This window comes from Amblyomma maculatum, chromosome 1 (genome assembly GCF_055883805.1).
Source record: "Amblyomma maculatum isolate TAMU_Amacu chromosome 1, ASM5588380v1, whole genome shotgun sequence".
Lineage (NCBI taxonomy): Eukaryota > Metazoa > Arthropoda > Arachnida > Ixodida > Ixodidae > Amblyomma > Amblyomma maculatum.
This window is the reverse complement of record NC_139344.1, coordinates 182,374,284-182,385,968: the sequence shown is the minus strand read 5'-3', so window position 1 is coordinate 182,385,968 and position 11,685 is coordinate 182,374,284. Positions and strand designations below refer to the sequence as shown.

Here is an 11,685-nt window from a genome sequence, read left to right as displayed (position 1 = left end):
GGTTTGAGCATGGCACAGCGCTTGTCGCTGCTTCGAACACTTCGCCAGAGCCCATTGTGCTGACTAAAGGGACATGTTTTCCTTGTGCCCTGGACATTCACCCGGTGTCCCTCACCACCCTTACCGCCCCCTCTTCCTCACCAGCAGCTTCTTCTGATGCTTCTCTCTGTGTTCTCTTTGGCACCATCAATCCCGACCTTCCTGCGACTCACCGCCAAGCTTTGCAGGAATTACTTCGAAAACACCAAGCCTCCTTTGATGTCACTTCTCCGACCTTGGGCCGAACGTCTTCTGCACAGCACCGCATTATTACAGAAGGTACTTCTATTGTTAGCCGCCGCCCTTATCGTGTTTCCTTATCAGAACGTAAAATCATAGAAGATAATGTGAATGATATGCTCCGACGAGACATTATTCGGCCATCAGCTAGCCCCTGGTCATCTCCGGTCGTCTTGGTCAAAAAAAAGGATGGCTCCGTGCGTTTTTGCGTTGATTACCGCGCACTTAACAAAGTCACTCGCAAAGACGTTTACCCTATGCCACGAATTGACGACTCCCTCGACTGTCTTCAGGGCGCCGAATATTTCTCCACTTTGGATTTGCGTTCCGGTTACTGGCAGATACCGATGCACGAAGCCGACAAAGAAAAAACCGCATTCGCTACTCCCGATGGGCTTTACGAATTCAATGTCATGCCTTTTGGACTTTGTAATGCCCCCGCTACGTTTGAGCGCATGATTGACACTGTTCTTAGAGGACTCAAGTGGAAAACATGCTTGTGCTACCTGGACGACATAGTTATCTTCTCTGCGACTTTTTCTGATCATTTATGCCGCCTTGATCAAGTATTAACGTGCCTAGCATCCGCCGGTCTCCAGCTGAACACAAAAAAGTGTAATTTCGCCAAGAAAGAAATCAAGATCCTGGGCCACCTCGTCAGCCGCGATGGCATTCGACCCGACCCTGACAAGCTTGCTGCAGTTTTGAACTTTGCACGCCCTCATCGGACTAAGGAACTACGCAGTTTCCTTGGCCTGTCTTCGTACTTTCGCCGTTTCATTCGCAATTTCGCTACCATTGCTGCACCGCTCCACCGCCTCCTTACCGACAGTACTACTTTCAATTGGTCCGAAGAACGCGAAAAAGCTTTCCAAACCCTAAAGAATGCCCTCACTTCGGACCCTGTTCTCGCTCACTTCGACGACACTGCTGCTACCATTCTCCACACCGATGCCAGCGGCCTCGGTATCGGCGCCGTACTTCTGCAACGTGACACCGCTTCTCGGGAAAAAGTAATTGCGTTTGCCAGTCGAACTCTAACACCAGCGGAACGCAACTACACTATCACAGAGCAAGAGTGCCTCGCCGTCGTTTGGGCAGTTCAGAAATTCCGCCCCTACCTCTACGGCCGCCATTTCACGATCGTTACCGATCACCACGCTCTGTGCTGGTTATCAACCCTCAAAAATTTGACTGGACGCCTTGGCCGTTGGATTCTGCGTTTGCAGGAATACCACTTCGATGTCATATTCAAATCAGGTCGCAAACATCGAGATGCCGATGCTCTTTCCCGCTGCCCGCTCCCAGAATCACCACCTAGTGCTTCTTCGCGCCTTCCTGCGTGCACCCTCGGCGTCGCAATGTCGTCCAGAGCTCCAAACATCCCCTGTGCTACTCCTGCCGCTGCTCCAGATCGGTACGCCATTATTTCACACCAGCAAGCCGATCCCTACTGTCTTTCCCTAATCAACCTTCTCACCGGTGCTTCTCACCCTCCTACCGCTAGGATGCGCAGACAACTCCAAAATTTCAAACTTGACAACGGCGTGCTGTCCCGTTATATTTATTGCTCTGAAGGCACCCGTTGGGTCCCCGTTATTCCGAAAGCGCTTCGCACCCGTATCCTGGCGGCTTTCCACGATGATGCTACAGCCGGTCACTTAGGCTTTCATAAAACTTACCACCGCGTGAAAACCCGTTTCTTCTGGCCAGGCCTCGCCTCAAGTGTGGCAAAATACGTCGCCTCTTGTCTGCCATGTCAGAGCCGCAAACGGCAAACTTCTCCTCCTGCTGGCCTACTACAGCCGCTACCTTGCCCAGCTACTCCTTTTGCCGTTGTTGGCATAGACTTATACGGGCCACTTCCATTGTCCGCACGAGGTAATCGCTGGATCGTCACCGCCGTCGACCACCTAACACGCTACGCTGAGACCGCTGCCCTGCCTAATGGCTCAGCACATGAGGTCGCGACCTTCTTTTTGGAATCGCTCGTACTGCGTCATGGGGCCCCTCAAGTGCTTCTCAGCGATCGTGGTCGGACATTTCTGTCGACGATTGTAGCCGAAGTTATTGAGGCCTCAACCACACATCACAAATTGACCTCCAGCTATCACCCGCAGACCAATGGGTTGACTGAGCGGTTCCACCGCACGCTTTCTGACATGTTGTCTATGTACGTCGACCAGGACCACCGAAACTGGGACGTAATACTTCCTTTTGTTACGTTCGCCTACAATACGGCTGTACAGCGGACCACAGGTTACACCCCGTTTTTCCTCGTTTACGGCCGTTCTCCTGCTACCTTTCTTGACGCCTCTTTCCTTTCTACACATGCCAGTTCCTCGCCCTCTCTTCCTGACCAGTTCCTTTCCCGAGTGGCCAAATCTCGCCGGCTTGCTCGCGTCAACACGGAAGCCAGCCAGGAAGACCGCAAATGCCGCTATGATGCAACCCATCGCCAAGTTTCGTTCCGTCCCGGCGACGAGGTGTTACTTTGGACCCCATTACGCACTCCTGGTCTTTCTGACAAGTTACAGCACCGTTACATTGGTCCTTACACAGTTCTTGCAAAAACCTCCCCGGTCAACTATCGCGTCTCTCCTCTTCACCCTCCTCCGGACAGTCGTTACCGTGGCACTGAAGTTGTCCACGTTTCACGTATGAAACCTTTTATTCGGCGCAATCCTGCGGACTAACTGCGGCCAGGCTGGCCGCTTCAACTGCGCGGGCGAAATAGTGTGAGCACTGTGTGGCGCTTCTTCTTCCACACGGCTGAACGTGCTGCAGCCACCGTAGTGCTGCTTCATCTTCATCCTGCTCCCTCTTGTAGATACCCAGACGGCCACTGACGTCCGACGGACAACCGACTCGGCCGCAACTCGGCGGCCGATTTCGGACGTCCGCCGGAATTCCGGCGTACGCACGAAAGCGGATGGTCGAATCCGTTCGCCCAGCGGACAGCCGCCGTACGTCCGCCACTGGATTTGCTTTTACATAGCTATGATATATTTTGTAGTCGTCGTGCTCGTCTGAACTGCGTATAAATCAGTAATGCCGTCAAGTCTGCATTATATGATGCCAGAGCGAATCGATGCGATAGAAAGCGTTTCCATTAAACAGTTTTTTTTTATTTTCCGCATGTTTCATCGTTGAATTCTTCCATCAAAAATTTTTGATTAAAAGTTAAATGACCATTAAACATGTTTCTATCATGATGCTTCGGTGAAATTTTAGTCAGTGGCTGAATAGACGCAGCAAGCAGCAAGCTCAAAAAGAACGAAACCGAACCTATCCTCAAAAAAATCTGAAATGAGCCAATCCAATCCACCTGACAAGTTGAAGTTTAGTCATGGAAGATGGCTTCATGTTTCCGTGTTCTGCTTTCTGCGCAGTTACAAATACCTACGGCTGTAATGCACTGCTAGCATTGTTTTTGCTGTGGCTTGGTGCGGCTGGCACACTTTGTTCACCCGCCGATTCCAAAGTAAGTATTTCACCGAACTTTTGTTTCTTTAGTGGAACTTTTCGATGCACCGATAGTGGTGAGCTTTTGGGTAAGGAAACAGCTCTGTACAGCAGCCGAACGGTCGAGTGTTTTAGGCGAGACTGACAGGATGGCTCCGCGCCGACTAACTAAAGTGCAGCCTCAAGTCTGAGGGCCATCTTTTCGGCATTACTGGACGCTGCGCCAGTAAGCCGCGCAACTTCTCTGTCTCTGATAAAGGAGTGCCTGCCCGAGCTTTAAAGGAGTTAATTTGTTAACCATGCGCAACGTGCTGAGTTGTAAAAACTATACGAGAAAACTTTTGCACTCCTCGAGCCTATCGTGCGACATGCCTACACTTGTGAAAACGTCGCCAGATTTTTTTTTTTTTTTTTTAATAATGGACAGCCGCTGATCTTTCTCTCTCGAGCTTTACGGCAACTACAGTTTCTAGAAGGAACGGCTGTAGCTACTAAATAACTAAATGTTTAGTACTCTCCTTCACCTTTGACAAACCAGGACAGCACCTTGCGCATGTTGGTTATGCATGTGGGACCGAACCGCGCAGAACAACCGGGCAAGGAGATAGAGAAAAAAAAAAAAGTCAGCACTTTTCTTTTTCTTGACCCGTTGTTCTGCGCTGTTCTGGCACGAATTTAACATACCGCCGCCGCGATACAGTTGGGCTAGAAAAAAAAAAAACAGGAGTTCAGCAAAAGTGAGATGAAAACAAAATTGTTGTTGCTTTGTCCTTACAGATATTCACAGGCTCCTCAGAACTTCGCTGCATTATTGACAGCGAGATAATGCCAAAGCTACACTAGAGCCATGCAGCACCTTATAGTGCATGATACTGAGCTTATGTCTCGCACTGAAAGTTCTTACCATGTTCTTAGATTATCATATTAAAGTAGCTTTAAACCCATGCTTGTTAATACAGTGATAGCCATAAATTGAATCTAGGGCATCATGCTCATATACAAGGCTTCTGATAACTGCTGGTCACATGATGTGGGCTATAGCAGAAACCTGTACCTGGTCATCTTACAAGCATTTGTGCAATTGATGCTTTTAATGTGTTGTAAAAGTTTGTGTTCTGTTTCTGTATGGGAATGCTTTCCTTATTGAAGGCTAACATTTGGCTTGCTACAGCAAAACCTCTACCTAGTCATCCTAAAAACAGCACCGCAGTTGGTGCTTTTAGTGTGTTGTAAAAGTATTTGTGTTCTGCTTCTGTATGGCAATGCTTTTCTCGTTGAAGACTAGCATGAGGCTTCCAAAAATTTTTCAGATGCCATTTGCTGTAGCCGATTTCGTAGGCCAACAGGAAGCAGCACTTTGAACATGGAAAACTGTCATCCACGGGGGAAAAACAGCAACATCCCTTTGCATTCTCATTTCTTTGGTATGGCTAAAAGTGAGTATTGTATCATTATCTATATTATTAATATTGAATCATGATTGTCAGCGTGATGATTTTAAACACACAGGACATTCCTTCGACATTAAGGTTTTAGCTTGTTTACATGTAGGATGTAGAACTGGTTTCAACAAACTTTATGCAGCAAATTCTTTTTACATTGTCCACCATGTTACTTTTTGTCATTGGACACAGTCGTCCACTCTTAGCTTGAATGGGAATGTGTGGCATGCAGTTTGCAAAATAGCAATGCATCCGTCACAGCCATGCATCAAGGCTAAGTGGCTTGTGCGTAGAGGGACCAGCCGCTCCAGCTTCACGTCATCTGCCTCTTTGCTCCGGTGTGCAGACGTGCATTGAGGCAAAGTGGTTTATGTGTAGAGAAACCAGGAGCTTCTTTGTCACATCTGGCTGTTTGTTACGGTGTGCATATGCGCATCGAGGCAAAATGGCTGATGTGTAGAGGGACCAGGAGCTGCTGCTTAACGTCCTTCGCCTCTTTACTACAGTGCACAGCCGTGCATTGATGCTGAGTGGCTTGTGCATGGAGGGCCCAGGAGCTGCAGCTTCACGTCTGCCTCTTCGCTCAGGTACGCAGGTGCGTATTGAGGCAAAATGGCTTATGCATAGAGGGACCAGGAGCAGCTGTGTGGCGTAGTGTGTATATTTGCTATGGTGCGTATCGAAGTACAATGGGGGGCTCGTGTAAAGGTACCATGAGCTGCTGCGTCATGTCGTCTGCCTCTTTACTATGGTGCGCAGGCATGCATCAAGGCAAAGTGGCTTATGCATAGAAGGACCAGGAGCTGTTGCTTCACATCTGCTATGATGCGCAGCTGCGTATTGTGGGTGGTGGTGGAAAACGTTGCCATCAGATACAAATACAGGAGGTTACTCACTAGCTGACCCTGAGGGGGCCTGTCCTGACAAAATTAAGGGGTCCCTAGTTTGGGACCCCAGTAGTGGTAGAGGGACTAGAGGCTGGTACTTCACGCTGTCTGCCTCTTCGCTACGGTGTGCAGCTGCGATGGATGCAGTGGCATCTCAAAAAGTGCATGCCACGCACTCGCATGTTCAGCCTGAGTGGACGACTGTGTACCTGCTATAGCTTCGTTATTCATAGAATAAACCTAGGCCATGTTGGATAAATTATAGCTCACCTCATATGCGGTCAGCAAAGAAAAGCCACTCGAGAAAATCTGATGCATTTACTGTCATAGGATTCTTATTCATATACATGCTACTGACAAGTCAGATTCTTCACCCTCAGAAATGCCAGAAAAATAACCAAGGGTGCGTCTGCAATAGTCTAGCTTGCTCTTTCTCTGCAGACTTGAGTCAGATGTGTGTTCCATTGCTGTGGGTGGGACAGGTGTGAATCTTTGATTTGAAGCTTGCAACAAGTATGTTATTGTAGTTTAAAGGCAAAACGGTACTAATAATCGTAGCCCCCCGTGCCCTTTATCCCCTTTTAATAGTGTTGCTAGACACTGAATTATTAGTTTACTCTGCACTGTTTCTGTCTAGTTAATGTGCGGAGATGTACATATATTTATATGACTTGGAGTTGTCGACTTTGCACTTAGAAACATTGTAGCGTTATCTGATGTGTTGCTTTCATTTCTTTAATGATTTCTGTAAGGGATCGGTGGGTATGCTAGGCACCATTATTAGTCTGCTCTTTTTGGGTCACCTGTTCAATGCCCAGCTGCGGCCGTCTCCCACTTGCCCTCGGACAGGAGGCGGAGAGACGTGCACAGAGAGGCAGCTACAGCAGCTACAGTGCTTAACGGAAACGTAGGCAGAGAGGGAAAGAAGTCCCCTCTTCCGAGGACTTTGCTGTCGCACTCGAAGACGCGGGGACAGGCAGTTTGTTCTCCTTGCTGTGTCATGTAGGGGGCTCATTTTTATTTAAGGAGCTTTACGAACAGTATACAACTAAGGGGTCCTTAGTACTAAGCGTACTAAGGGGTCCTTAGTACGCTGACTGGACCCATCACCCGTAGGCAGCACAGCTTTGAAACGAGCACCTCTTTTGGAAGAACTGCTTATCGTTCAAAGAAAAAACACTGTCAGGTTGACGGGTGTAAGGCTCTCTTCCTTGTTGGGGAGCCCATAAATGTGACAATTATTCAGTGCAGGCGCGCTGAGTGGGGTCTCGTTGAGGATTCTAACCCTGGATGTCAACAATGGTGGGAGATAGCGGCGTTGAAAAAGGGCAAGTGTGTAACAGTGACGGTATGATGCGGAGCGGGAGGATGTGGGTTGACTCTTCTGATGTGGTCCGCAATGGTGCTGACTCGGACGCCAATAATTGCAATAATTGCCCTGTAAAAGGATCCGCCAAGGATGCAAGCTTTGGGCAATGGTTGCGCACGTGGGACACCGTTTTGATGGGTTCTAATTTTTTTTTCTTTTTTTTTTCCTAGGGGAGAGAGTTTGGCATGTGACCTAGTGAGCCAATCATTTCGAGGTCCATTCTCTAAATTCCGTTTGTTGTGAAACGAATTTGTTGTCCCTTTTGCATTGCTTGTATTAGGGAGAGGGTGAAGAACTTATGAAAGTGGAAAGGCATGCCAAAATGTTTGTTAGCCAGTCATGTGTGAGTTCGTTGTCATCGGGGAGAAGAAATGTGGGCGGAGTCCCGAAGTTAATGAAACGGCCCCGCGGCCTGGAGAACTCGTTCTGAGCTAGATTTTGATCTCTTTACTCTTCGGCATAGATCATGGTCATTGTTTCACCTGTTGTAAATACGTACATTCATGTATAAAATTTTCAGCTCATCTTCCTCTCCGTGTGCAAGTTGTTGTGGCCAGATGCAGTAAATTCACAATTTTCATTTCTATATAACGTGCCTTTTTGAAGATGGTGAGCTCTTTTGTCCAATCCTGTAAGAAAGCTGCAAAGCGCTCCCAAATCTTCCACAAAACTGTGTGATATCTTTAATACTAACCCTCGGCTTGGTGTCACTCAAAACATGTAATTGAGGTAGATTTCTTCCCCCCCCCCTCTTTTTGTTCGTTCAAATGAGGACCAGCGGACACTAACTCTTGCTTTTGTAATGCCCTAGGCCCCGCCTTAAGGTAGTACTCCAATGTCAATACCATTTTTATAGCTATGGCTGTCCAACAGCACTAATGTCTTTTGTACACTTCTTTTACTAATCTCTTACCCAAGTGGTGGCTTATACTGCGGGGGCGAAAGTCTGGACAGTATGTCTGTAGATTTTGGACTAGAATCGCGATGTAAACGAATTGTGACCTTATTTCTCTTGCACACATGAAAGAACTAACGTTCAACTTTCACATCTACAAGTATGGTCCGAGTTTCCTGGTCGATGTGAAAGTTATGTGCTTTGATTGCAGTTTGTGTAGTCCACACACTTGTCCCCGATATTACATAGGGGCAAATTAGGTGCCTTTACAGGGGCAGTTTCTTTGGCGCCCACTACCTTCCCCATAAAAAAGCTACAGTGTTTCTTGTGAACAGCTGGCTGCATTTATAAATACCACTATTTCTTTTGTAATTTGTTGTGCGTAGTTGAGAAATCCATGACATACATGCACAGCTGGTTGCCAGAATTATGCAACCATATTTCAGTAACTAACATCCATGCTGCATGCTGCCGGTAATACATCAGGAACTTGTGGTTGTCAGCTTTTTGTGTTTTGTGTAACTATAAGCCTTGCTATTGTAATGTCACATATAGCGCTGTGGGTAAACAAATAACTTTACTTTTAACTCTTGTAGAAGCATGAACACTGCGCAATCACTGCGGCGGGCTATGCTACCACATTGGGCTTTAGCCACATGTCAAATGTCTATCTTTATTCTGCTGCAGCAGCTTGCATGTTATCAGATAAGTTACTTCGTCGCAGCTGCTCTATGGCTTTCTAGACGCTTGTAGCCTAGATGTTGATGTCGATATACCCCCGACACGCCCAGGGAATGTCTTCAGTAGAGGGTACATGGAAACCAGCGAAATGTGCAGTTTACAGAACAAAAAGGTAACAATTTTAAATGATGTTATTATTGATCACTTCTTTTTAGAGCAGGAACAATGACTTTAGAAATCTGCCTGTTAAACCGCTCAAAATGCAGGTTTCTGCTGCCAATGCGTACCTGTGTAATACTGCAATGCTCTGGCTGTGCTTTATGTTCATATACAGCATCCTTTATGCTTAGTTTCTCTGCGTGTGCACTCCATGACTTGGGCATTGCTGAGGGCGCATAGCAGCAAGCATAACATGCCATGTTTGGTCAGAGTGGCGTGTTCAAAGAGTCAACATAAAAACATTAAAATACTGAATGCCAGGTTCTGGTCAAACTACGTTTGTGTCTTTTGTTATTCTGCATGGGTTTTGCTGCAGTTATATGACCTTTCTATATAGTACGTGACAGTTCTGAATGGAGATGCATGCGTACAGTGCCATCTGGAAAAAGCAATTGAGAGAAACTGGCAGTTGCCCTTGGAGATGTGTAATCAAATTTCAGCACAGATAACGTGAATTTCATTTTCCCTTCTATTGCAGGAGGAGCCCAACCTGCTCTTTCCATCTTAGGCCTGAAAGACCAGCAACAGCTGATCGAGCAAATGCACAGGATAGTAACTGCTCCTGGAATCCCGGCCTGTGGAGGCCGCCCACAGAGAACTCGATCATCTCCTCGCTAATTCCGAAATATTAGGTTTCAATAAATACCTTTTCCTCCACCACCTCCCCAAGGGAAGAGCTGTCACGGCCAAGGATAATTAAAAAAAATTATTCAAGTAGATTCTTAATACTCCAGTTCGCCTGCATTTTACCATGCCATTCCTTAACATCGATATTTTTTTAGTGTAGACTATTTATGCATGCAGTTTTTGCAATAAAGGCAAAAAAATGCTTTTTTTACAACCTCGCATGCTGGTATGCCTATGCACTTAGCATGTTTTCAGGAATGGTGCATTTGTGTAAAGCTCAGCTAGCATATGTGCCTCTTTGATGGAAGTTTTAATTGCACACTACTGTTCAGTGCTTTGTGTGTGAAAGTGAAGCAGACAACAGGAAACTTGAACCTGTTGCATATTCTATTGTCTGCTTTACTCTCACGACAAAGGCATTGAGCACTAGTATGTGACTGAAATTTCCATGGCACATGCTTGCTGAGCTTTACACGAATGTTATTGGCAAGTTTTTACACGAATAGCGGGCCCTGCAAGCATGTTCCGGGAAACGTCCGAATGTCCGCCTCCGGCTGCCCGTCGGACGTCCGTGGGACGCGATCCGGATCCACGAACGATAGTCCGACGGACGTCCGCTGTACTTATATCGAACATAACCGGACTTCCGTCGGATGTCCGAAGGTCCGAAAACGGACGTCCGTCGGTCGACCGTCGGACGTCTATGGCCGTCTGGGTACCCATCGTCATCGCGGAGTGTGTTTGGCTGCAGTGTGCGACCAAGGCTTCAGGTCTGCAATAAAGCCTGATTCCCCAAGTCCGACCTTCGCGTTACCTTACATAGGGTTCAAAAAAAACGGGCCCACCTGTACGAAAAAGGTGTCCACGGGGGCCGGTCAGTTTGCTGTATCCATAAGGAGCAAAATTTTTGTGGTCCGAAGACTTGTTCCGCGGCAGTTGTCGAATGTTGACGGAGCCGATGCGTCATTCGTCTGCCATTCGCCGCGCCGCGCACCACCATGTTGGCAGCGCATGAGGAATTTTCTTTCGGTATATATGTTTGTGCATTCGACGGTTATTGCAAAGCAAGGAAAATCGCCGTCCAACACCGTTAAGTGGGAATCTTGCAACTTTTTCCATTTTTTGATTTTCTTATGTGAGAGCGGTGCGTGAATGCCAACGCGATAAACTGAAGACTAGAAAACGTATGCGAAAGCGTGCGCTGAGCCTGAATAAATCAGTTTCGGTACAACTTTCGCGGTAGCAATACCGTCAGGAGTGATTCCTGATTATTAACTCATCGCACACTTTATAATACACAGAAACTAAGAAAATAAACATGTATTCCAAGATTTCAAACAAAGCCAGTATTTTTGGGGCGTCCCCTGCCCCGTGCGAGTGTTTTAATTGCTATGGGCGCTTCATTTTAGAAGTATATGAGTGGACATCTGGGCAACATGCTATTCGTGTGTCCATATATAATACATCTCTGCACTGGGCTTTGTTCGAATCAGACAAACTACCGCAGGCCAGAGTCGAAGGCAGCTCGAATCGGGCATTGGGAAGTCGTTCGTCTCCCGCGGTACTGGAAGATAAAGCATGTGGTTTCTACTTGGGCCTATAGGCCACCAACCACCACGGGTTCGAGCATCGCGCGAGCCGAAGCCCCGATCAGCCGTCACCACGCGCACACTGAAACACCGCATCGCGCACTCAACCACTCAACCTCCACAGGGAGGAGAGCACTTCGCTGCAAGGACACAAGCCTCCAAGTTCACAAAGGAGACGTTTATTGAAACGCCATCCTCCAGCGGCACGCACGCACGCACGCACGCACACACA

At 47.4% G+C, this 11,685-nt stretch overlaps 1 long non-coding RNA gene across 2 annotated transcripts; it reads left to right on the top strand.

Annotated features, from left to right (window-relative positions):
- Positions 1 to 3,630: 3,630 nt before the first annotated feature.
- Positions 3,631 to 10,197, top strand: LOC146205056 (uncharacterized). 2 transcript variants are annotated; one of them, XR_014704110.1, is made up of 3 exons: positions 3,631 to 3,970; positions 5,055 to 5,180; positions 9,716 to 10,197. It is a non-coding gene; the product is annotated as an uncharacterized LOC146205056 (long non-coding RNA). The 2 variants fall into 2 exon arrangements; XR_014704109.1 differs by having other exon boundaries at positions 3,631 to 3,763; positions 9,716 to 10,195.
- The last annotated feature ends 1,488 nt before the right edge of the window (positions 10,198 to 11,685 follow it).